We start from the raw sequence: 23824 nt of genomic DNA, 5'->3' as shown, positions 1-23824 counted from the left end.
ATATATAGATAATTAAATATCAACATATTTAGCCAGCACTTTTCCTAAAGTTCATATGGAAGCTTTGGGAAAGTCAAGTCAGGTCTCAATACTTGAGAAACACTCCATATGTCGCTCGGGCTTGGTTCCTAACCACACAGTGCAACACAACACACCCCTCACACACATATTCCTGTACATTATTCTCACCTAATAAGTCAACACCTTATTCCTCTCACCAAGAAGAAAGCAAGAAACCACAAGCCCACTGTACAAGTCCAGGAAAAAGACAGCAGAAGCTTTTATTGCCCCCACCTTCCAGTCAAATTGAATAAGGACAGCCCGTGTGCTGCCGGCCAAGGCTGCTTCTCTGCGCTTAGCCTGTAACTGTACCCAGTGGTACGTGAACACAGTGCTAGCAGGTGTTACGGAGACTCCGAGACCTGACGGAATGTTGACACACACTCTCAGGCAGGGTGTGAGCCCTGATGCAGGGAGACTGAAAGACCCTTAACAATATTGAGTGCTCCCTCCACAGCCATTGCTTTTGGGGTGTTAACTTGAGGAATGTCCCGTCCTCTTCCACCATGGAGAGGGAGAAAAGGGACTAAGAGAGTGCTGCCCACCAGAAATAACAGAAGTTTGAAGCCTGCTTTGATGCAAAAGTACCGAAAGCCAAGAGCAGTTATTCAATCATATATTAATGCCACTCGTAATGCATTAACAAAAATGCCAATTGGCCAACCACAAAGGTCTACTCTTGAATGCACTCCAGGTCCCAGTAAAATGAAAATTAGTGATTTGTCATCCATAAAATTGTGGCTTGTGGACCCACAACCCTATGACGACCTAGCTGGTCGAAGTGTGAAATGAAATCTGTTTCGAAGAATTCCAGAGTTCGTTCCAACTTGCTTGTAAGTGTGTTACAAATACTATGCAAGAGAGGAGATTAAATATTTATACATGCTTGTTAGGAGATCCGGAGTCTTTCGGTTTGTACTGAAAAGCCGGTCAGCAAAAAGACATAAATGTTTGAAAGTCAAGATGGTTTTCTGTCCGAGTACAAAAAGTGAAAGGTCTCATAAGAAGAAATGAATGAACTTTTACCTGAACTTTTTATTAGATTCACTCAAGAACTGAAGTTTACATTAGGTTGGGTTTCTACACTCTTCAAAAAAAGGTGCTACAAAGGGTTCTAGGCCACTTTTGGTACCATTAAGAACCACAGGCCTCATTCGCTAACATTTCCCTAAATTCTACATCAAAAAGTCTACGCCAGATTCACAATGTGTTCACAGCTCTGCTCTTATAATAGTGGATCCCATTGTCCTTGTAAACCCAACAAGTCCCAAATAAGCAAAAACTGGCAATTGCCAAAATCTTCGTTAACACTGTGTAAGTGGGTTTTAAGAAGAAATTTCTTCTTAAGTGTGTTAGAGAGTGTGACAAACCTTTTTTTGTGCACGTTATTCCCCCAATTATCCCTTTTAACCCAAAAGGTGAGGACTGACACATGCCTCGGCTATGCAACGTCAGCAGGCAACCAATGCGCTCAGAGGAAAGTGCCAAGTACCTCTTATGATGCTTCGGCTAGCAGACACCCAAGAAGTGATGTGGGGAGAGAGCGAGAGAGTCATCAACCCACCCGGTGAGAGCAAGGCCAATTGTGCTCTCTCTGGCTCTGGCTGATGATGGCAGGCAGCATGACCCGGGAACTGAACCAATGATCCTCGGGTCATTGTGGCAGAGCCTTAGTCTGCTGGACCATTCAGAGCCATGAAGAACCATTGAATTCAAAAAAGGTTTACTTAAAAAAAGATGAAACATGGTCCTTAATGAAACCAAAAGTGACATCGTTTTAAGAGACTTCAAAGTGGGATCCAGATGTAGGCTCATGCCACAAGTGATTAAGAATTATAGCCACTTCCACAATGCTTAGCTTTTGGTTCCTATCTTAAATAATCTGACTAAACTACTCTAATTCTTCCTTCCATATGAAAGCTAAAGCATAATTCATTCAGCACCTGAAAACTAGGGTCTAATTCACGCAGCACTGAACTCTGCATAAACACTGATGACACATGGGCTTTCAGGGAGAGACCATCCCCAGCTGTAGCGCCATACAAACCCACAAAATGCATTACCAGCAATCAGAAATAATTGTGTGTCACGCTCAATCAGCGGAACCGAGTTATTTCAGTGCTTTGCCGTTCAACAACGAATTTATGACCACTGAGTATAATACAGAAAATGTAAACACAGTGATGAATAGGCATTAAAGCCCCCCCCCTTCTCTCATTTCTCTTTGATGCTGAAACCAAACTAGAGGAAATATGCAAGGCTCCCTCCTGTGGCTCCTACAGGACTCGTCGCCCACTTTCTCCCACAACAGTCTAGATGCTGGTATGATTTACTACAGAAGACTGAGGTCTTTTTATGGGTTTTGTGTATATATGTGTGTGTGTGTGTGTGTGTGTGTGTGTGTGTGTGTAAGAGAGAAAGAGAGCTCTGTACAAGCAGCTAATTCTGATTTTGTGCGGTTTGAGGGAATAGTAGACTCTTAAAAATAAGCTGCTAAAGAGGCTTCTTTGAACGATGCCTCAGAAGAACCGCTTTTGTTCTATAAAGAACCATTTCTGTAAAGATATGCACTACATGTCCAAATGTTTGTGGACACCCCTCCTAATGAATGCATTCAGCTACTTTAAGGTGCACTCATTGCACTCACACAGCTGGTCTAGTGCCAGTAAAAACAAAAGTACTGCCAATAGAATAGGACTCTCTGTAGCAGATAAACATGAACCTATTGGCGTAATGAGCGATGTCAGATATGGGCTACAGGGGTATAAAGCCCCCCTGCATGGAGCTGTGAAAGAACTGTGAATCTGTAATGATGGATGGTGCTCCATCCAGTACTTTTGGGATGAGCTGGGGAATTGGAGAAGAGGTGGAGCGTAGCAATTCCTGGACAGTGGAGACAGTTACTCTACTCTACAACAAAACCTGGATAAACTCTTTTTTTAATACCCTTGCTTTTAGAAGCAACAACGAATGAGCAGGTGTCCCAATACTTTTGTCCATATAGTGTATAGGTAAGGAACGTTTTAAAGGTTTAACCCCTCAGACTCACTTCAGTAGCTTCATTGCTGCCATGTGTAACATCAGTTTCACAGGTCCTAAAATAGAACCCTGTGGGACTCCACTAAGTAGCTTCTGCATTCACATTAAAACTGAACCAAAAACCAAGGGTTTACAAGATTAATTGGGTTTTCTGGTTTGGCCAATGCTGCACATATTGCCGCTGTCTCACAAAAACCTTGTATCTCCATTCGTGTCATTTTTCATCTGCAAGTTGTTCTTTACACTGTGTCTGTACTTGCCTTGCTAACTCTTGCTTACTTACAGACAAACTCCTCAGAAGTGGGCAGCACAGTTTTCGCACTAGTAATGCTAAAATCCAGTGATGGAAGAATAACAGGGACCAGAAAAACTTTGACTTTTCTTGATGTGCACTTCTCTGACTGTATCTTTTCAGCTGGATGACTCGCTGCTCAGCTGTAAAATGTAAAATATGGCATTATTAAAAGGTGCAAAACTTGACCATCTCACATATTTAGTTCCATTTTTCATTATAGGTGAGAATAAACATTCTTACTGCAATTCCACCTTAAAAAAGCAGCTTCAGAATCACGCTGATGCTCCATAGGGAGAACATGCTTCTTTTACTATAGATGACGGCTCTGTATCTCTTAGCTTGTCAATAAATAGTCACGGTCAGGCAAAAACCTTGACGTTTTGCACTTTTTGACATAACTGTGAATCTGATTACGTGGAGTAATGAGCCCAGTTATCAGCCCTATAATCAGTCTTTTTACAATGACTTCCATTGAAAGTTAAGATTTTCTACTTCTCCTGTAAAGTTGGCCTTTTAGAGAGATAGGGCGATATAATAAGCTAACATTACTATTATTACTTGTGTGTATATATATATATATATATATATATATATATATATATATATATACATATACACACACACACACACACACACATAATAATAGTAATAATAGTAATGTTATATATTACCTAGTATATATGATACTAAAAAATATATATAAATTAATCATATGTATGTGTGTGTGTGTGTGTGTGTGTGTCTGTGCGTGCATGCATGTGGGAGTGCTTGAGTGACAGACCTGTGCATGCTGTGTGCCTGATTGTGGTGGTCTGTCTACCCAGTGGTGGTGACAGTATGTGTGTGTGAGTGTGTGTGAGTGTGAGTGAGCGAGCTGGAGGGCTCCACACAGTCTGGCCTGCCCCTCTCTGGCTCTGTTGCATTGTAATTGGGGTCTGCTGGAAGGCTGCCCTGTGCATATGGGAATCCAGCGCTCATTTCAGTCTGTCAGCATCACAGCGACTGAGGCACATACACACACACACACGGAAACACTTCCTCACACACCAGAGAGTAAGAGCGTGCAGACACACTTGCATACACACACACAGTTGCATGAGCACACACACACATATACTGTAGGTCTTGCAGTAACTATATAAATAGTAACAGTGCACGCTTACACACACACACACACACACACACACACACACACACCAGAGAGTGTTTCACTTTGATTTTATATCTTCTGCATGCTGTTGTGTCTTTTGCATCACCCTGCACTGTGTGTGTGTGTAATATAAGTAAACGTGTGTATTAGTTGTGTGCACTCACCATTTTTTGCTTAAAAGTCCATCAATCCACTGATCTAGCTGTTTACTGTATTGATATATTTATCTACGCACCTTTACATCTAGCATCCATCCATCTATACAGCTGTCCATCCATCTATAAACCCCTCTATGCATCAATTCACTGATCCCTCCAGCCATGTATGTATCCACTGAATATCTATCCATCCATCCACTGAATATCTATTCATCCATCCATCCAAACACTGAATATCCATCCATCCACCCATCCATCCATCGAATATCCATCCATTCATCCACTGAATATCTATCCATCCATCCACTGAATATCTATTCATCCACTCATCCATCCATCCACTGAATATCTATCCATCCATCCACTGAATATCTATCCATCCATCCATCCAAACACTGAATATCCATCCATCCACCCATCCATCCATCGAATATCCATCCATTCATCCACTGAATATCCATCCATCCACCCATCCATCCACTGAATATCTATCCATCCACTGAACATCCATCCATTCATCCACTGAATATCCATCCATCCACCCATCCATCCATCCACTGAATATCCATCCATCCATACATCCACTGAATATCCATCCATCCATCCATCCACTGAATAGCCATCCATCTATCTACTGAATATCCACCCATTCACCGAATATCCATTCATCCATCCATCCATCCACTGAAAATCCATCAATCCATCCACCCATTGAATATCTATCCATCCATCCTGTAAAAATCTATACATATATCTGTCTATCTATCTTTATATCCATCGATCCATCCATCCATCATTCACTTATCTATACATCTATCTATCATATATCTATATCTCATCCAACCATCTATACATCTATATAGCCATGTATCTATCTACATATATCTACATATATCTATCAAGCTTTATAGAACACCATCAAAGATCCAGGTCAAAGACCTCATTCAAATAAATGAACATACGCTGGAGATTCTCAACATAATGCGTAGTTTCCTCTTGAACATGTTAAGCAGCTGAGACGGACCGACCACATTGTAAAATTCAATCACAACTAGAATTTGCACTTATGCTAAATCAATCACACAACACCAGCTACACAAAAACTACACCAGGTATGTCCTATCTACTCTCTCTTCAAACTGCACACAAAAGAAAAATCAGTGTAAATTCATACTGGAGAAAGTCAGCTGAGCTACAGGTGATACAGAGCATGCAGAGGTCTGTTAGCCTGTACTTGCTGAAAAAGCCATTATAACGAAACAGCCAATAGTGTCGATGAAAAGAAGGACTTGTTTTATTTAAGGCCTTACCCCCAGCTACTACCCCTCGAGCGGGGTAACACACCCCTGCTGGAGCATCCCAAGAGATTTGCTCCTTTCACTAATGGATGTAGCAGACCACCACAGGGCATGCTCGACTTGCCCTGCGGCAAACAAAGCCAGGCCATTACTGTTCTCCGGCCAAGCCATGTTTCTTATTCTTGCATTTAATACCTTGTTAAAATATATGATATGAGGAGACTTCTCCTGCTTTCCTCTCAAAGCGAGGAGGCTGCAGCGGCACCATTCAGCCACACTGATCAAAGTGTTTTCAGAGGGAGTCCCGAATGCTTGGAAAAGCAAGCTTTCTACGCTGCTGCCAAAGCTTTGAAAGTAGCTTACAGCAGCCATACTTTGATGATATTAGGAGCTCACCAAGCTCAGAGGTGTGGCTGTTCATTTGGATTCATTTGGTCACCGTTAGCAAAAAATAAGAGGGAAAAACTTCCTCTTAAATAGGTAAAGCAGGTACGTAGCTAACAGTGAACGTTCACACAACGTTCTCAAAGTGTTTGGAGGAAACATTCTTACAATAACATTTAACAAATGTTCTAAAAAAGTTACATGTTATTGATAAGATGTCTCTCAATATTAGGAGGAAACATTCTCACATTAATGTTAATTAAACATTCTAAAAACGTTACAGAACATAAAAATTCTCCTAATAATAGCAGTAAAAGTTCTCACAGTAACGTTAACAGAACATTCTAAAAACACTACCTGACTATAACAAACGTTTCCTCAATGTTAGAAGCAAACATTCTCACAATAACATTTATTAAATGTTCTTAAGACATGATATTGATACAATTTCTCAGTGTTAGGATGAAACATTCACACATGTTAATGAGACGTTCTAAAACATTAAGATCAAAAAGGTCGTAAAAACTCCTAATAAGATCAATAGCCGTTCTCATAGTAACATTAAAAGAACGGCCGATGTTAGAAGCAAATGCTCTACAGTAACATTATTGGAATGTTCTAAAAAGGTTACCTGACCTTGATCAAGTTTCTCTCAATGTAAGGAGAAACATTCTCACATTAAATGTTAATTAAACATTCTAAAAACGTTACGCAACCTTTGTAAAAATTCTCCTAATAATAGCAGTAAAAGTTCTCACAGTAACGTTAACAGATCATTTTAAAAAACACTACCTGACCATGACAAATGTTTTCCCAATGTTAGGAGCAAACATTCTCACAATAACATTCATCAAATGTTCTAAAAACATTACATGATCCTGATACTATTTCTCTCAATATTGGCAGCAATGTTCTCACAGTAACGTTAATCAAATGTTCTAAAAACATTACCTGATTTTGTTAAAAGTTATCCCAATGTTAGAACCCATGTTCTCACAGTAACGTTAATCAAATGTTCTAAAAACGTTACCTGACTTTGCTTAAAGTTATCCCAATGTTAGAACCAATGTTCTCACAGTATAATTAATCAAATGTTTTTACAACATTACATGATCCTGATAAAAGTTTGCCCAATGTTTATAACAAAACACTCTACTGTAACGTTATTAAAATGTTCTAAAATTGTTACATGACCTTGATAAAAGTTTTCACACTGTTAGAAGCAAATGTTCTCACAGTAACATTAATCAAATGTTTCAAAAACGTTACCTGACTTTGCTAAAAAGGTCTCCCAACAGTAGAACCAACGTTCTCACAAAAACAATATCTGATCCTGATAAAAGTTGATTGAAGATGATTGAAGCAAACGCTCTACAAAAACACTGAATCGTTCTAAAATTGTTACATGAACCTGATAAAAGTTCTCTTTTTTTTCTCAGAAGGTTCAAAGACAACGTTCCTACCAGCGTTAAATTGTTGTAGCAAATAAGGTTGAGGCGACATTCCAAAATGACTCAGTTTCTAGTATTTCTATTAAAGCAGTTTCTGGATTGAACTGTATAAATTTGGCCAGCGCTGAATTAACCCTGTTTTCCGAGGCTATTTTTATAACAGATCTCATTTTCTGTGACTTAGCAGCATCCCCACTCGTGCCAAAAACATCACTGGATACTACGTAGGAGTCGGATCCACTCATACATCAGACAGAATTCCCGTTCCCCTCCTAAAAACAGATAAAACGATTCAAGCAGATCAAAGGAACTAATACTCTCTATTCATAAACCTGCAAAATAATACCTCAGCAGCCGCTAGGAGGAATGCAACGACTAGGCAAACAGCTAAAAGCCATACAGCCTCAGGATATTGGCTTTATAGCGACGGCTCTAGTTATATACTGGTTGCGTTACTACAAAAATCTGAAAGATTAATGGAGACAATGTTTTCCACTTTCCCTCCTCGCTCCTACTTTGGGTCATGTGGTTGACCCTACAGCCAAGATGACAAAGCACATGTGGTCCCTAATTATAGAAAATGGCCTGGTTGAAAGAAAAAGAAAACATTCGCTTTGTAAATGCCACAATATCTGCACTGATGAGGTCTGACGGCACTAAAATGAAAACAGGCCCACTGTATTTACTTAAAAGCGTGCCCCCAATAACATCAAATGGTCACTTTTAACCTGTTAACGCCCACTGACCCCACCAACCCCACAGACCCAGGGCTATTTTCAGCGGCCTTGTAATTTCACTTGACAGAGGTTGGAGAATCAGTGAACTTCTACACCACTAACATCTCTGAACAAGTGCTGATGCCTTTCTCCTTTGGCCAGTAGCTCCATTTCACTGAAGAGTGCCAAAGAGCTGACAGAGAAAAAAATTCGGATCTAAACAAGCCGAAACAAAGACCTCCGTCAAACAGACTTACCATCCTGCCAAAATCAAAACAACCGCAGCTGGCCAGAGCGCTGGTGTTCGCGCTTTCCCAGAACGTCATCTCCCACTAACGGATGTCCACAATAGCCTCACCAACACCTCGAACGTCAACACCAGAGCTTATGTTTAAAAGCATGAGTGCAGTAACGATCGAAATCTGCTTGTAAGTTTAACATGTTCTCCAAGGCTCATTTATTCAAGAAGGCTAAATGAGGCAAAGACGAAAGATTGGCCCAAGCAGGGCGTAGAAAAAGGCCTTAAAGAGAAACAGCCTACAGGAAAAGCCACAATCCACCACTTTAATTCACCATAAAAACTAACACAAACTTGCTGCTGGGTAATTCCATTAGCATTTCCATTTTACGACTAATTTAGCCCCATTGTAGCCCAAAACATGTCACTTGTGTCATCACTCAGTGGCGTGCAAACTCATTTCATTATGATATTTTCTTCCACAAATTTTCTTACGAGGGAGCTCACAGACCGACAGCAGCAGCAGACGCGGCTGCCTTGGCTGTGTTATGACTTTTGCCTAATTCCATTAGAACCTTTGTGCAATCCTTTACTGCAAGGCAGGGCGTCCAGGGCAGAGGGCCGGAGACTCAACAAAGGAAGCCACATGTCTAATCTTTAATCTGCACTAATGGAGTATCATGAGGATCTACAAACACCTCTCACTCTGCGCAGCTGGAGCACGTCACGTCAATTACAGAGCAGTGATTTAATCCCACACAGTCCAATTATTTACAAATGTTACCCCTTCTTAAAACACATCCAGCTACATGGAAAATGGGATTCTGTGGGAGTTAGCCATCCTTTATGAAAGTGCTTGGAGATACGTTTGGTGGAAATGAGTTTGGGGACAACGAGACGAGTTTCAGGGCAAACAAAACAACCTTTGGGACAAATGTGGTGAGTTTGGGGGCAGACAGATTGGTTTGTGGACTGAACAAGGCCACTTTTCTGGCAAATTGTTGCAGAAAAGTCATTTTTAAGGGCAAAGAAGATGAGTTTTGAGACAAAAAGGTTAGGGGTTTCAAGGGAATTGAAATGAGTTTTGGCAAGTGAGATGAGTCAGAGGCAAATGAGATGAGTTTAGGGTACAAGAGATCTGTTCGGGGCAAGCGAAATGAATCAAGATCAATTTGGGAAATGAAAGAGGGACCACAGAGATTGTAGTGCACTTCATGGTTTGTCACTAGGTCACTTGGACATCCTGCTGTACCTGTATATTATATACACACACTCACACACACATACACTGTATAGACAAAAGTATTCGGACACGCCTGTTAATCAGTGAATTCAGGTGTCCCATTCAGCCCCATTGCCACAAGTGTATAAAATCAAGCCCCTAGCCATGCAATCTGCCTTTCTTACACACATCAGTGAAAAAACGGGAGGTACTAAAGAGCTCACTGAACTCCAGCGTGGTTCTGTATGTAATAGGAGACACCGCTGCACCAACAACAACAAGTCAGCTGGAGAAAATGTATAATACCCTCCCTCCTAGATCTTCCTCCATCAGCTGTGAGTGGTGTTATTGTTGAACAGTGGAAGAGTTTAGGAGGAACAGCTCACAGAAAGCAGCTCAGTGTCCACCGAGTGTCTGTCAGACCACGTAAAGTTACAGAGCGGGGTCAGGGCCGAGTGCTGAGCTCAGAGCAGAGTGCAGAAAAGCCTCCAACTGACTCAGTAACTGCAGCAGAGCTCCAGACCTGCTGCTGCTGGTAGAGCTTAGAGCAAAGGAGGACCAGCTCTATATTAATAATGCCTATGGGATTAGACGGGGATGTCGTTAAAGCTCCTGTAGGTGTCCTAATACTTTAGTCCATATAGTGTATGGATATATCGGCAGCTTGATTCCTAAACCCATCCATACCGATATACCATCTCAAGGCATCAGGAGCCAATCAAAAGAAACCATCATGAATAATTACAGTGGAGGTGCTTGTTCAGGTGGTCACAATCTGAACTCCTGGTGCCGCTACCAGAATTGTTTCGCTTCTGCTTCCCTCCACAGTTGTTCATTAAACATTCTCTTGTATGTTGAGGCCCTGGAGGCACACTGACTCGCTGTAAACCCAAACGTGGTGCGAATTCTTCTCTGATCTTGAGCAGCAATGCCCTTCACGGTTTGTTCCCAGGTTGAAGGTGTTGTGGTAGTGGGTATCAGCTCTTTCCCACACCCACCGACCTGCCGTGTGTGTTTGTTGAAGTGTTTGTAGAGGAAGGCTCGCGCACACTGGATAAAAAACAAGGCACTACACGTGCTGCTGGGGCCTTTGAACATGACACCGGCTGACACAGCTTCGGTTACGCTGCGGTGATTGGAAACATCTGGTGGCAGAGAGCGGAGGAGTTCAACGCAGAGTTTATGAAGTTCACCGTGTGCTGCTCTAACAGGACACAGCCTGGACGCGGCCATTTACACGTGGTATCTGAGAGATGTATCGTGTCTGGCATGTCCTTAACCACATGGAGCACGGGGTTTTCTGGCAGTAGCGTGGACTGATAGTAAATCAAATCTTTATGTGCATTAAAACCAGCGTGCATGCATGTAGGAAATATTTTGTTACCTAGGCCTGTACCTTAGGCCATCAGAGAAACAATTAGCACAGATGTTCCCTTCGATAGCCATCACCTGAAGTTCCTTGACCCAGGAACACTTGTTGTTCTCCAGAAAAAAACACTTTGCGATTTATCTTGATTTATTGCGGAGCTGAAAACCAGCCGAGGAAATGGTCTTTGGACCGCCAGTCTCAAGCCAAATGACGCGGGCCCCAGGTTTGACGATGTTGGGACAATAAATGCCAATGGCTGGGTAGAGACCCTGTTCCTAAGCTATGGGCCACGGTTCAGCATGGCCGTATAAAACATGTGTGCAAGGCAGTGGCTAATGAGAAAGCCAGACTTTGGGCAATGACCCTTTGGCACACAGTCTCCACTGGCTAGCGAACCATTCTGGAAAGCAGATGCTCCAAAGAAGAAGAAAATAAAGAAATATATTAATAAATATATATATCGCAAGGCTTGATCACAAGAATGCTTCAGCAGATACCTGTAAGGATGGAGCTATGTACTGTGGAGCAAAGATCATGGGACTGTATCATCATCAAAGTCTCAGCTTAGAGCCAAAAGGATGAGATCAAGAGTGATGTAAAGCTGGGACAGTGCTCACGTCTGCAATGACCAACATTCTGTCAGTGGATCCCTCGACCAGAACGCCGGCCAAGGCAGAGGGCCAGACAAGAGTCAAGAAATTAACTGAAATTCTATAGGGAAGGGTGTCTGATGACCTAATCTCTGGAAGGTCTTGAAAGACGGTCAGTGTTCAACCTGATCCAGCTCTGTCTGAGACCCCAACATCAATTCTTCGCCTGTTTACCTTGTAAACTCTATAAATTTCGCTCAATCCAGGAACTAATAAAAAATGGCTCAAGCTGTAAACTCCTTTCCTTCACTTTCTGGCTCACACCACAACCAACTTATGCTGGGGAGAGTCTCCTCGTAGAGTTACCTTTGATTTAGTGCTGCAATCTGCTTGCTGTTCTGTGAAATCCAGCACACCATTCCCCTTCTACAACCAAAATCATCACACAAACGACTTAACCAGGCAGGCTCATTTGCTTGACGATGGTGGGTTTTTATGGTCATGAGGGAATGGCAGCAAAAATCAACCGGGCTATGATCACAAAGCCTATGAACAACAGAGCAGCAAATGCTTGGCATTTGACAAATGATGTCCTGATTGGAGGAGTGTGGGGGGGCTGGGTGTAAATCAGGGCTGTGTTGCCTTTTCTAGTATTCCCCCAAGCCTAAAATGCCAGGAGGAAACAGTAGCCAAGCAATCAGATGTGTTAAAGCTAATAAATGAGGAATCAGATAAATGGTGGGCAATTGCATTGAAAATGAATTCATTAGTCAAAGAAACGCGTTTGCACTGATTGAGCACGGCACTGCTATCATAATGAATATTAATTGCAGTAACCTTCCGAGGGTGATTAGGAATGTGGCCTGAAGGAGCCCCAGCAAGGCACCATACAATAGCCCAGCGTTGGCCCACCGCAAACAAAGGAATTCCACTGATGAACCAATTCTCAAAGGAATGTCTTGATGGAAAAGGACAAATCTAGACTCACAGGCATGTAAAACAAGTCAAATAAATGGAACAGATCTCAGCCAGCATTATTCCACATTTGTTTTTTCCTACAGTAGCTGGCTTGAAAAAATAAGACACCCATAAAAACCTCAAATACAATCAGACAGCACTGGTTTTTGCAGAAGGTGGACATTTATAAAAATAAAAAATGTCAAAAACTGAACCGGACCAAGAAATTAGGAATGACATTTAAACACACTACATTAATAATGTACTTATTGCAATTAGAGAGAGCTCAAATCCATCAGGAAGGCATCTGGAGGTATCCCTTATTTTTCAGTTGGCATTTAATTTCAGTGTTTTATCACCACTTATCAAATGTATTACCTCAGCTATACCCTGAGAACACACAGGCCTAGTGCTGGTTAAATTCAGCCAGCCATGCTTCCTTCACAAAATACCTCAGAGTTCATATCTGCATTGTATTGCAGACTCTGAAATAGGATAGGCCTACAGACAGCACTGAACATACGGTCAGTACTAAACACCCAGAGGAAGCAGTCAGCGGCCAGAATACACACTACACGCTGCTACTGCATGCAGTTTGCGATCAAATTGCCAGACTTGCCCTGAGAAAAAATCTAGATCTACAGATCTACAAGATCTACATTCTGCACAAAGCCAAATATATATAAAGGCCCTATCATATCATTCAACATCTGTAGGTCACTGTCAGTCCGGAGACTGGCCACTGTGGTCCAGAGTATAGGGTATAATCTAAAACAGCATCACTGAAACACCTTCTGCCTAAAGCTCTGTCCGTTTCCACCTCACACAAACACCCACTACAACTGGGGCTTTTGGGAAGGTACGAGCAGAGCAGCATTTTTAAAGCAATTGAGAAATTGCCAAAACAGCAACTTTCCCCATAATGTTCACGTAACCTGAATTAAAAAGGTTTCAAAAAGCACTCAAAGCTTAATCCTGGAATTCCCTGAACGGTAAATACTCTTAACAGCCAAACTTCATCTGAAGCCAAGCTGAACAACTTCAAAGTTTTTAAGGCTGTTCAACGTCCTGCCTTGGCAAATGAGTGGAGTTTGCATAACTGGCTTACAGTGAGGAAAAACAGTGCTCTGAGTTTACCTGATTCAAATATGTGCAGCTAGTCCACATGAATAAACTCCATCATCTGCATTTTTGCATCTATGACAATAATTCAATTATTTACTTCAGAAGAATTCTGAATGGTCACATTCTGGTCTCCAAAGGAGAAACAGTCTAAGAGCCCAGAAAAGCACTGAGGAACCACTGAGAGGTACCAAGACTTTCTGAGAGCATGAGGAAACCACAGCAAAATAATGACTCTCCAGAAGGCTCTGGGCTCTAAAAGAAGAATGTGTAGTAGAAACAAAGGCTCAAATAAAGGGGCAAACTAAAAGTCTGAGGTAGAAGCACTGAGAGGAACCTAAAACAGGGGTAACTCTCAAAGCCTGAGGAACCCTGGGGAAAATATCCCTCCAGAAGAATCCAGGCTCTGAAGGAAGAACCAAGACTCTCCAAGAAGGAGAAACTCTCTAGGAGCCTGACAAAACCAGAGCCAAATATGAAGTCCCCAGGCTCTGAAGAACAAACAAGAGAACCCCAAAAAAAAACCTTTAAAAACAAACAACCTAGATGTCTGAGGAAGAACCACTGAGAGGAACCTAGAGCAGGGGTAACTCTCCTAAAGCCTGAGGAACCCTGAGCAACATATGACCCTCCAGAAGTCTCCAGACTCTGAAGGAAGAACCACTAAGAGCACCAAAGACTCAGAAAAGAGGCAACCTAAAAGCCCTGAGGAAGAACCACTCAAAAGGGGAAATTGGCTTAAAGCCTGAGGAACCCTGAGCTAATATGTTCTTCCAGAAGTCTCCAGGCTCTGAAGAAAGAACAAGAGAACACTAGAAAAACTCAAAAAGAGGAGAAAAAGCTAAATATGACCCACAAAAAGTCTCCAGGCTCTGATGGAAGAACCACTAAAAGCAAAAAAAGAGGCAACCTAAAAGCTTGAGGAAGAACCACCGAGAGGAACCTAGAGCAGGGGTAACTCTCTTAAAGCCTGAGGAACCCTGAGTTAAACATGACCCTCCAGAAGTCTCCAGGCTCTGAAGGAAGAACCACTGAGATGAAGAACCTTGAGCAGGGGTAACTCTCTTAAAGCCTGAGGAACCCTGAGCTAAATATGACCCTCCAGAAGTCTCCAGGCTCTGAAGAAAGAACAAGAGAACCCTAAAAACTCAAAAAGCTAAATATGACCCACAAGAAGTCTCCAGGATCTGATGGAAGAACCACTAAAAGCAAAAAAGAGGCAACCTAAAAGCTTGAGGAAGAACCACCGAGAGGAACCTAGAGCATGGGTAACTCTCTTAAAGCCTGAGCTAATATGACCCTCCAGAAGTCTCCAGGCTCTGAAGAAAGAACAAGAGACCCCTAGAAAAACTCAAAAAGAGGGAAAAACCAAAATATGACCCACAAGAAGTCTCCAGGCTCTGAAGAAAGAACCACTAAGATGAACCTTGAGCAGGGGTAACTCTCTTAAAGCCTAAAGAAACCCTGAGCTAAATATGACCCTCCAGAAGTCTCCAGACTCTGATGGAAGAACCACTAAGAGGAACAAAAGTGGCAACCTAAAAGCTTGAGGTAGAACCACCGAGAGGAACCTAGAGCAGGGGTAACTCTCCTAAAGCCTGAGGAACCCTGAGCAACATATGACCCTCCAGAAGTCTCCAGACTCTGAAGGAAGAACCACTAAGAGCACAAAAGACTCAGAAAAGAGGCAACCCAAAAGTCTGAGGACAAACCACTAAGAGGGGAAAAAAGATGTCCCTCAAGAAGTCTCCAGGCTCATGCCACCCTACCCTGCAGCCCTACCCGTGCCCCCCTCAAGCACATCACACCCCTGACAGGCAGAACTTGCCAGCAAGCACAGCACACATGGAGGCCCATCACACAAGCCTACAATGCATAAAAACACGAGCCTTAAAACTATGCTGAAACTTACAGTCATCAGTCATCTGTAGTTGGTTTGGAGAGAGGCGCGCGTGCGCATACAGCCAGCCTGCTCTTTCCAACAGTACCAGAACAACGAGAGCCTTGTGTTGCTCAGAGAGACACCAGCACTCACACAGCCTCCAAACCCAGACACGGCGCAGGGGCAGTATCCACTTAAATGATATCCATCTCCACGTCCAGGTGTCGGTGCCTTCTCAAACACTCTCCAGGTCCAGATGTGTGCCGTGCTCGTGCTGCGTCTCCAGTGGAGTTGTTCAGCACGGACCGAGACGCGGCACCAGCCCAGAGTAAGTTCCCCAAAGAGAAGTGTGGGTGTGCGAGTGAGCGCGCGCGCGCACGTATGTGTGTGTGTGTGTGTGTGTGTGTGTGTGTGTGTTAGAAGTAAAGCAACGTCCAGTTTCGGTGAGGAGCAGCTGCAGCATCCAACTCTGCACTCCAGACTTCAAGCGAGTGAAACAAGACGCAGAAGCCCCGCCCCCACGTTTTGCATAATTTATTCACCACGTGGAGGAGCGTAGTGGCGCTTCCTCGCTTCATTGATAGGAGGCGCCAGAGAGCAGGACAGGGAGTCTCATTCATTTTGAGATGCAGACTTTGGTGCCACCCTTCTGCATTACAGAGAAGTGTCCCTTTCCTCTGCCCTCACGAGCTGCACACCTCTCTCAAACCTCTCATGTTTTATTTTCATGCTCTTAGAAAGTGTCTCATCTTGAGTCTTGGCTCTTCTCCGTGGCTCTTCTCAGGCTCTTAGTTTCTTTTCATGCTCCTTGGTTGATTCTTGATTCTTTATTTGGGGTCTTGGTTCATCTTCATGTTTTCCAGTTGAATCTTGGTTCTTCTCAGTGGTTCCTCCTCAGGCTCTTATGCTGCTTCTCTCATTGAGCCTCGTCTTCGGGCTCTTCAAGAGTTTCTTTTTATACTCCTTGGGTGATTCTTCTTTTGAGTCTTGGTTCTTCTCAGTGGTTCTTCTCTATGCTCACAGATAGCTACCCCCTACCCCTAAGTCTTGGCTCCTCTCCATGATTCTTCTTCATGCATTTAAAGAAAGTACCTTTGGGTTTTGGTTCTTTTCAGTGGTTCTGCTTCTGGCTCTAATGCTGCTTCTCTTGTTGAGTCTGGGTTTCTCTTAGTGGTTCGTCCTCAAACTCAGACGTTTCTTTTTTTCATGCTCCTTGGTTGATTCTTCTTTTGAGTTTTGGCTCCTCTCAGGGATTCTTCTCTATGCTCATAGAGAACTTCCCATGTTGAGTTCCCTCTCAGTGATTCTTCTTCATACATTTAGGGTGTTTTTCCTCATGCTCTTAGAGAAAGTACATTTGAGTCTTGGTTCTTTTCAGTCTTCAGGCTCTAATGGTGCTTCTTAATTTTGAGTCTTGGTTTCGGTTTGTGGTTTGCCTCAAACTCTCAGACTGTTTCTTTTTATCCTCAAAGGTTGGTTCTTTTTTTGAGTCTTGGTTTCTCTCTAATGTGGCTTCTTTTTTGAGTTTTGATTTCTCTTGGTGGTTCGTTTTGCCTTCGTGGTTCATTTTCTTGCTCGTAGGGAGGTTCTCCAGTTGAATCTTGGTTCTTTTCAGTGGTTCTTCTTCAGGCTCTAATGCTGCTTCTTTTTTGAATCTTGGTTTCTCTTAGTGGTTCTTTTTCATGCGTTTAGGATGTTTTGCCTTTGTGGTTCATTTTCTTTCTTGTATGGAGTTTCTCTAGTTGAATCTAGGCTCTTAGAGAAAGTATGTTTAAGTCTAGGATCTTTTGGTGGTTCCTCCTCATGCTCTTAGCAAGTTTCTCCTCTTAAATCCTCTCTGTGCTTCAACCTCATTCTCTTAGGGACTTCTGGTGGTAATTTTGTCACCTGTAAGAAACAGAGAGACATAGCTTTGGCTGAAGATGGCTGAGTGGAGGTCAAAACACCAGCAGCTCAATGGTCAGTCTAACTAAACGCTTCTTCCACTTTGGAGACAATCTTAAAGAAGCATGCATTCATGCTTCCATCTGCAGCTGAACTAAAGTCATGACCTTGGATCACTTTCTTGACTCATCAATCTTGAGAGACAGCACCACTCAGAATCACTGTCTGTCTACATATAAATCTTCCTGACATTCTGTACATGTATGCAAAGTGCTGCTGAGGTGTTTTCATGGAGCAGACTCCACCAATAGTTTCATGATGATGTTGTGCAAATACAGTTTTCCCAGTGGTTCAGCTTCAGGGCCTAAAGGAATAATAATGAAAAAAAAAAATAAATAAATAAAGAAAAATAATAGAAGCAATGGGCCATATTTATTGAACAGAATGTATAGATGACACTGATTTACTGCACTCAAACACCTGCATTTTATTCCTTTTACTACAAAAAAATAACGGTTATGCAGTATTCCTCTGTAATGCAGAGCAAAATGGATTTAGTTCTACCACTTGCACGCAATCACCCTGGTTTGTGGACGGTGAAGCTGATGGATTCCAGTATTTCAGTGTATTCCCATGTCTGTGTTACCCTCTGGCTATTTCATTTTAATTAGGCTGTTATGGTCAGACCTGCTGGAGTCATTAGCCACACTCTGATAATGTTGCCCACCCATAAGACTTACCGCTGTGCTGTCCTGCAACCCACGTCTGACTAGATGCTCACCCTCCTGCTAATGCCATCTGCTACCATGTTAAAGTTTACATGGACTCTTAACTATTTGCAACTATTATTATTATTATTAGCATAATTAACAATCATTCCTCTCATTACTCATTACCATCACTACTATGATTATATTAGTTATGTTAAATTATGATTATATCTGCACACCTGAGCACCTGAGTCTTATGTGGTGGTTCGGTAACTTTTTATCAATAATTTATAAGTTATAAGTAGTTCTGACCAGAGGAGGATGGGTCCCCCTGTGAGTCTTGGTTCTTCCTCCAGCTCTGAGGGAGTTTTTCCTTGCCTTTTTGGTTCTCTTGTCCTATTACTTGATTTCTGTAAAGCTGCTTCGTGACAATGTCAGTTTATGCAAATAAATTTGATTTTATATGAAATGTCTGGCCTACAGCTCCAATACTAATTAAAGCACCATTTTTTTTGTAAACGAGATGAATACATTTAAGGAAACTCCATATATGTAAAGAATCTGTACCAATTAAAAGTTGCCCTTGGAACTAACCACCTAGAAACCCCTTAGAAACCCACTTCCCGTGACTCCATCACGCAATGCTACCAGCACTGGGAGGGTGAAGCCTGCACTCTTAAAAATAGTGGTGCTACAGACTGTTCTGAGTGATGCCATAGAGGAACCACTTTAATATAAATAAATGGTTCCATAAAGAACCATGTTTGTCATTGAATAAGTGAGAAAAGGTCACATCTCTATTACAAAAATGGTTCTTCTATGGAACCTTTTGTAGCACCTTTATTTATTTATTTATTTTTAGGGTGTAGCATGAAATTCCTGAAGACGATGAGACGCATGAAGCCAGCCAACCTCCCCTTTCTGAGCTGCCAGTAACACAACATCATTGGACAACTCAACAGGCTTGGAGGAGAACACTAACTGGCATACTGGTCACATCATCTAACAGACACCTGCACTGGCTAGCATAGTACTGAGTTCCCACCCAGAGAGAGTGAGAACTGCTACGGACACGGATGACTGTGGCATCATTGGTTGGTGAAGTGTAGTGGGAAGCAACCCTGCATTTCCTCTGGCAGAACAGGATTCAATTCCCCGGCTGGGCAAAAACACCAGGCTACACCAATAAGAATCCTTGGGCAGGACTCCCATCTCCACATTCTCCTAGCTGTTCAACATGACTCAAATGCATGTCATTCTGGATATGAGCATCAACCACATGCCGTAAATATAATGTAAATGCATTGCTGGGGATCAAACATGCGATCTTCTGGCGATAAGGCCAGCGGTTAGACAGTGGTTCGTCAGCTCACTTCATCATCCACTTTACTCAGCATGCTCTTCATCAGTTCAGTCAGTTGTAAATAAGCCTTGAAAGGAAGGACATTTGGACCTCAGTGTGCAGTTCTAACATTTCCTTCAGGACTGAACGTGATGGCTTATGAAAACAACCTAACCTAAATAAAGAAAATAGGTCATTATGATTACTTCCATCCTTGATATCCTTAAGTTGTAAACTTGGAAATGTAATATTACATTATCAATTCAGTTCCTCAGCTTGAGAACCAATCCCCTGCCAATTGGTTTCCCTCTAAAAATTCTTCATTCAGCCTTTGAAGGGTTTCTTAATTCGCTGGTTTCTGGCCCACAACTTTTATTCTTCTTATAACAAGTTATTCTCGCTATAACAGAAATTCAAAGCGTTGCTGTAACACAAAAACTCTGTATCTCTAAAATAGCAACTTTACAGGAAAAGGGAAAGGCATTCTTAAGATTGTGTTACATGCCATTTCCATTGCTAACTTCTAATGACAGATTTACATATATATGTCAAGAAGTGAAAAATAACAAAAAAAATGGAGATACAGGGTTTTTGGGCAACAGCGAAAAAAATTGAATTGACTAAACCAATAGTTTGTCAATGAAGACGACCATGGTTTGAATGGAAGATTTAAACGCTTTAACCTCTTAACGCAGAAAGGCTTATTACACACTAAGGTGTATTACTCAGTTACTACAGGGACTGGTGGGAAAATTCTCTGGAAATAGGAGTTTGTAAGAAGGGGGTAAAATTTAAGGGGGTAAAATACTCTAGAAGCCATTAAAAATTGATGTTTTTTGGCAGTTGTCATTATTCTAGCTACTATTATGGACAGAACAAAAAGAGAAAAAATGACAAAGGAAAAAACTCTCTTCTATTGAAATAAACTATCTAAGATTAAGTGACGGCCCCATCTGGCCTAATATGTCTGGACGTCTGGTAACAATGTTCTAAAGTGCCTGGGATCAAGAGGACATGGCAGAATTTATGAAGCAGACATATACATTAGGGTATTAGGACAGGAGATGAAGCTTTCCTGAAAAATATACAATAGGGTTTATTTATATGGATGATGTTTTGGGGGGAGAGAGGGAGAGAGAGGGAGAGAATTGGCAGAGTGGCCTGCTGAGAGATGAAGAGGAAACAGACTCGCTCACCCTTGAGTACAAACAACTGTAGGTTTTATATGAGCGCCGGATTGGAAAGAAAATAAAGATTGGCTCTGGATTCTCTTCACAAAGATCAATCCTGACTGACTGACGGACTGACTGATGGACATTTCACTCCTGGGACAGGAAGCAAGGTCATAAGCAAGGAAAAGAAGAAAAATTCTACGAGACACAGAGTCATTCACCTTTTCTGTCAGTTTTGGAGTGTTTTGGAATCACACACACTTCCTTAGTCCTGCAGGTGTCAGTTGGAGTTGAAGAACAAGTGCAAAAATGAAGCTTTTTTTATTTTAATTTTTTTTTCTTCAACAGGGTGAGGATTGGTCATGTAAAAAAAAAATGAGGACACCTATTGGGATCTGCCTTCCATTCCCATCCATAAACACAAAGCCTGCCTCCAAAAGCTCTTTTTCAGAGAGAATTATCGTCTTACGATATTATACACCCACGTCCTCTACACACTCTGCTTGGTATAGCAGTGGCGTTTGGCCAGGGCATCAAACTCCCGTGTCTGGAGAACGTTATAGTTTTAGCATTTACAACATTCAGCTTCTTAAAATGATAAACCTTTAAACACTTACGATTCAGCTCATAATGATTGTTGCCTTGAGAACAGTCACATGATCAGTGACACATCAGTTTATCAGTCACTGCCTGTGTTAGCCCTAGCATCACTAGCTGCAGCTGAACAGTATAACATATATTTTTGATAGGGGTTAGGGGTGAAGTAATGATGTGTTGAGTAGATGGGATGGAGTAATGGAATGCTGAGAAGATGGGGTGAGGTTAATGGGGTGTTGAGTAGATGGGATGGAGTAATGGAATGCTGAGAAGATGGGGTGGAGTAATGCGCAATTGAAAAGATGTGGTGGGGTAATGGGGCATTGAGGAGATGGGGTGGAGTAATGCGCAATTGAAGAGATGGGGTAAAGTAACAGGGTGTTGTGGAGATGGGGTTGAGTAAGAGGGTGTTGTGGAGATGGGATAGAGTAACAGGGTGTTGAGGAGATGGGGTGGAGTAATGGAATGCTAAGAAGATGGGGTGGAGTAATGGAATAGTAAGAAGATGGGGTGGAGTAATGCACAATTAAAGAGATGGGGTGGAGTAATGAGGCATGGAGGAGATGGGGTGGAGTAATGGAATGCTAAGAAGATGGGGTGGAGTAATGCACAATTAAAGAGATGGGGTGGAGTAATGGAATGGTAAGAAGATGGGGTGGAGTAATGCACAATTAAAGAGATGGGGTGGAGTAATGAGGCATTGAGGAGATAGGGTGGAGTAATGGAATGCTAAAAAGATGGGGTGGAGTAATGCACAATTAAAGAGATGGGGTGGAGTAATGAGGCATTAAAGAGATGAAGTGGAGTAATGCGCAATTGAAAATATGGGGTGGAGTAATGGGGTGATGTGGAGGTGGGGTGGAGTAACAGGGTGTTAAGAAGATGGGGTGGAGTAATGCACAATTAAAGAGATGGGGTGGAGTAATGCACAATTAAAGAGATGGGTGGAGTAATGAGGCATTGAGGAGATGGGGTGGAGTAATGCGCAATTGAAGAGATGGGGTAAAGTAACAGGGTGTTGTGGAGATGAGGTGGAGTAACAGGGTGTTGTGGAGATGGGGTTGAGTAACAGGGTGTTGTGGAGATGAGGTGGAGTAACAGGGTGTTGTGGAGATGCAGTGGAGTAACAGGGTGTTGTGGAGATGAGGTGGAGTAACAGGGTGTTGTGGAGATGGGGTGGAGTAACAGGGTGTTGTGGAGATGAGGTGGAGTAACAGGGTGTTGTGGAGATGCAGTGGAGTAACAGGGTGTTGTGGAGATGAGGTGGAGTAACAGGGTGTTGTGGAGATGGGGTGGAGTAACAGGGTGTTGTGGAGATGGGGTGTTAGACTATTTTCAGTACAAAGCTACTTAAGTACTTCAGAAAAAGTATTTTTTTAATTAATAAAAGAGTCAAAGTTTACCTTTTTAAAATAAAGTGAAACTAAGTGAATATTTACTCCCAACGTCGTCATTTCAGGCCCTGATTTAGCCCTACAGCTAACACTGCTTGGTTCATTTGAAAAAAATCAGGCCATTCATATTTGGGTGGAGCACGACAAAGTACACTACACTGAGGCCAACGAGGCCCAGTAAACCCATAAACCTCAGTTTCAACATCATTGATTCATGATGTCTGAGCAACCGCAGTCATTTCCTGCTAAATTTAAGAGCGTCACTTGGTCCTATTTGTTTGTTTGTGTCAAAAATGCAAAGATATACAGCTCTAAAGCTCTGCTCAGCATTTCTGAGTTCAGATGTCTGACGTCTGATTTCTGTTTCTGATTATGATTTGAATGTTGAGCGTTTTTCTCTGTGCTGTCTTTATAATGTTTATAGGAGAGTTAAACATCCAAAACATGGATGTTTTCAAACAAAAGATGTAATATTCAACAAATCAACCTAGAAAACCTATAGAATTGAATTCTTTATAAAACACCTATAAAAAATGAATCAAAGACTATGATTGATGAATGACCACCTCCCGAATATTGCTCTAACCTGTTAAAGCATGGACTCCACAAGACATTGCCAGCATTAGCTTGTTCAGAAGTTTGTGCTTCAGTGGATCCTCTGTGGGACTGGACCAGATAGGCTAACACATCAGTGAGCCCCATGACCCTGTTGTCCTTCTTTGGTGTGCTTTTGGTAGGTACAGATGACTGCAACCCCCCACCATATACCAGCAACACCCCACAAGTCCTGCCTG

This window comes from Salminus brasiliensis, chromosome 11 (genome assembly GCF_030463535.1).
Source record: "Salminus brasiliensis chromosome 11, fSalBra1.hap2, whole genome shotgun sequence".
In the NCBI taxonomy this organism is placed as follows: Eukaryota; Metazoa; Chordata; class Actinopteri; order Characiformes; family Bryconidae; genus Salminus; species Salminus brasiliensis.
The sequence above is the reverse complement of the archived record's forward strand: the minus strand, read 5'-3'. Positions refer to the sequence as shown.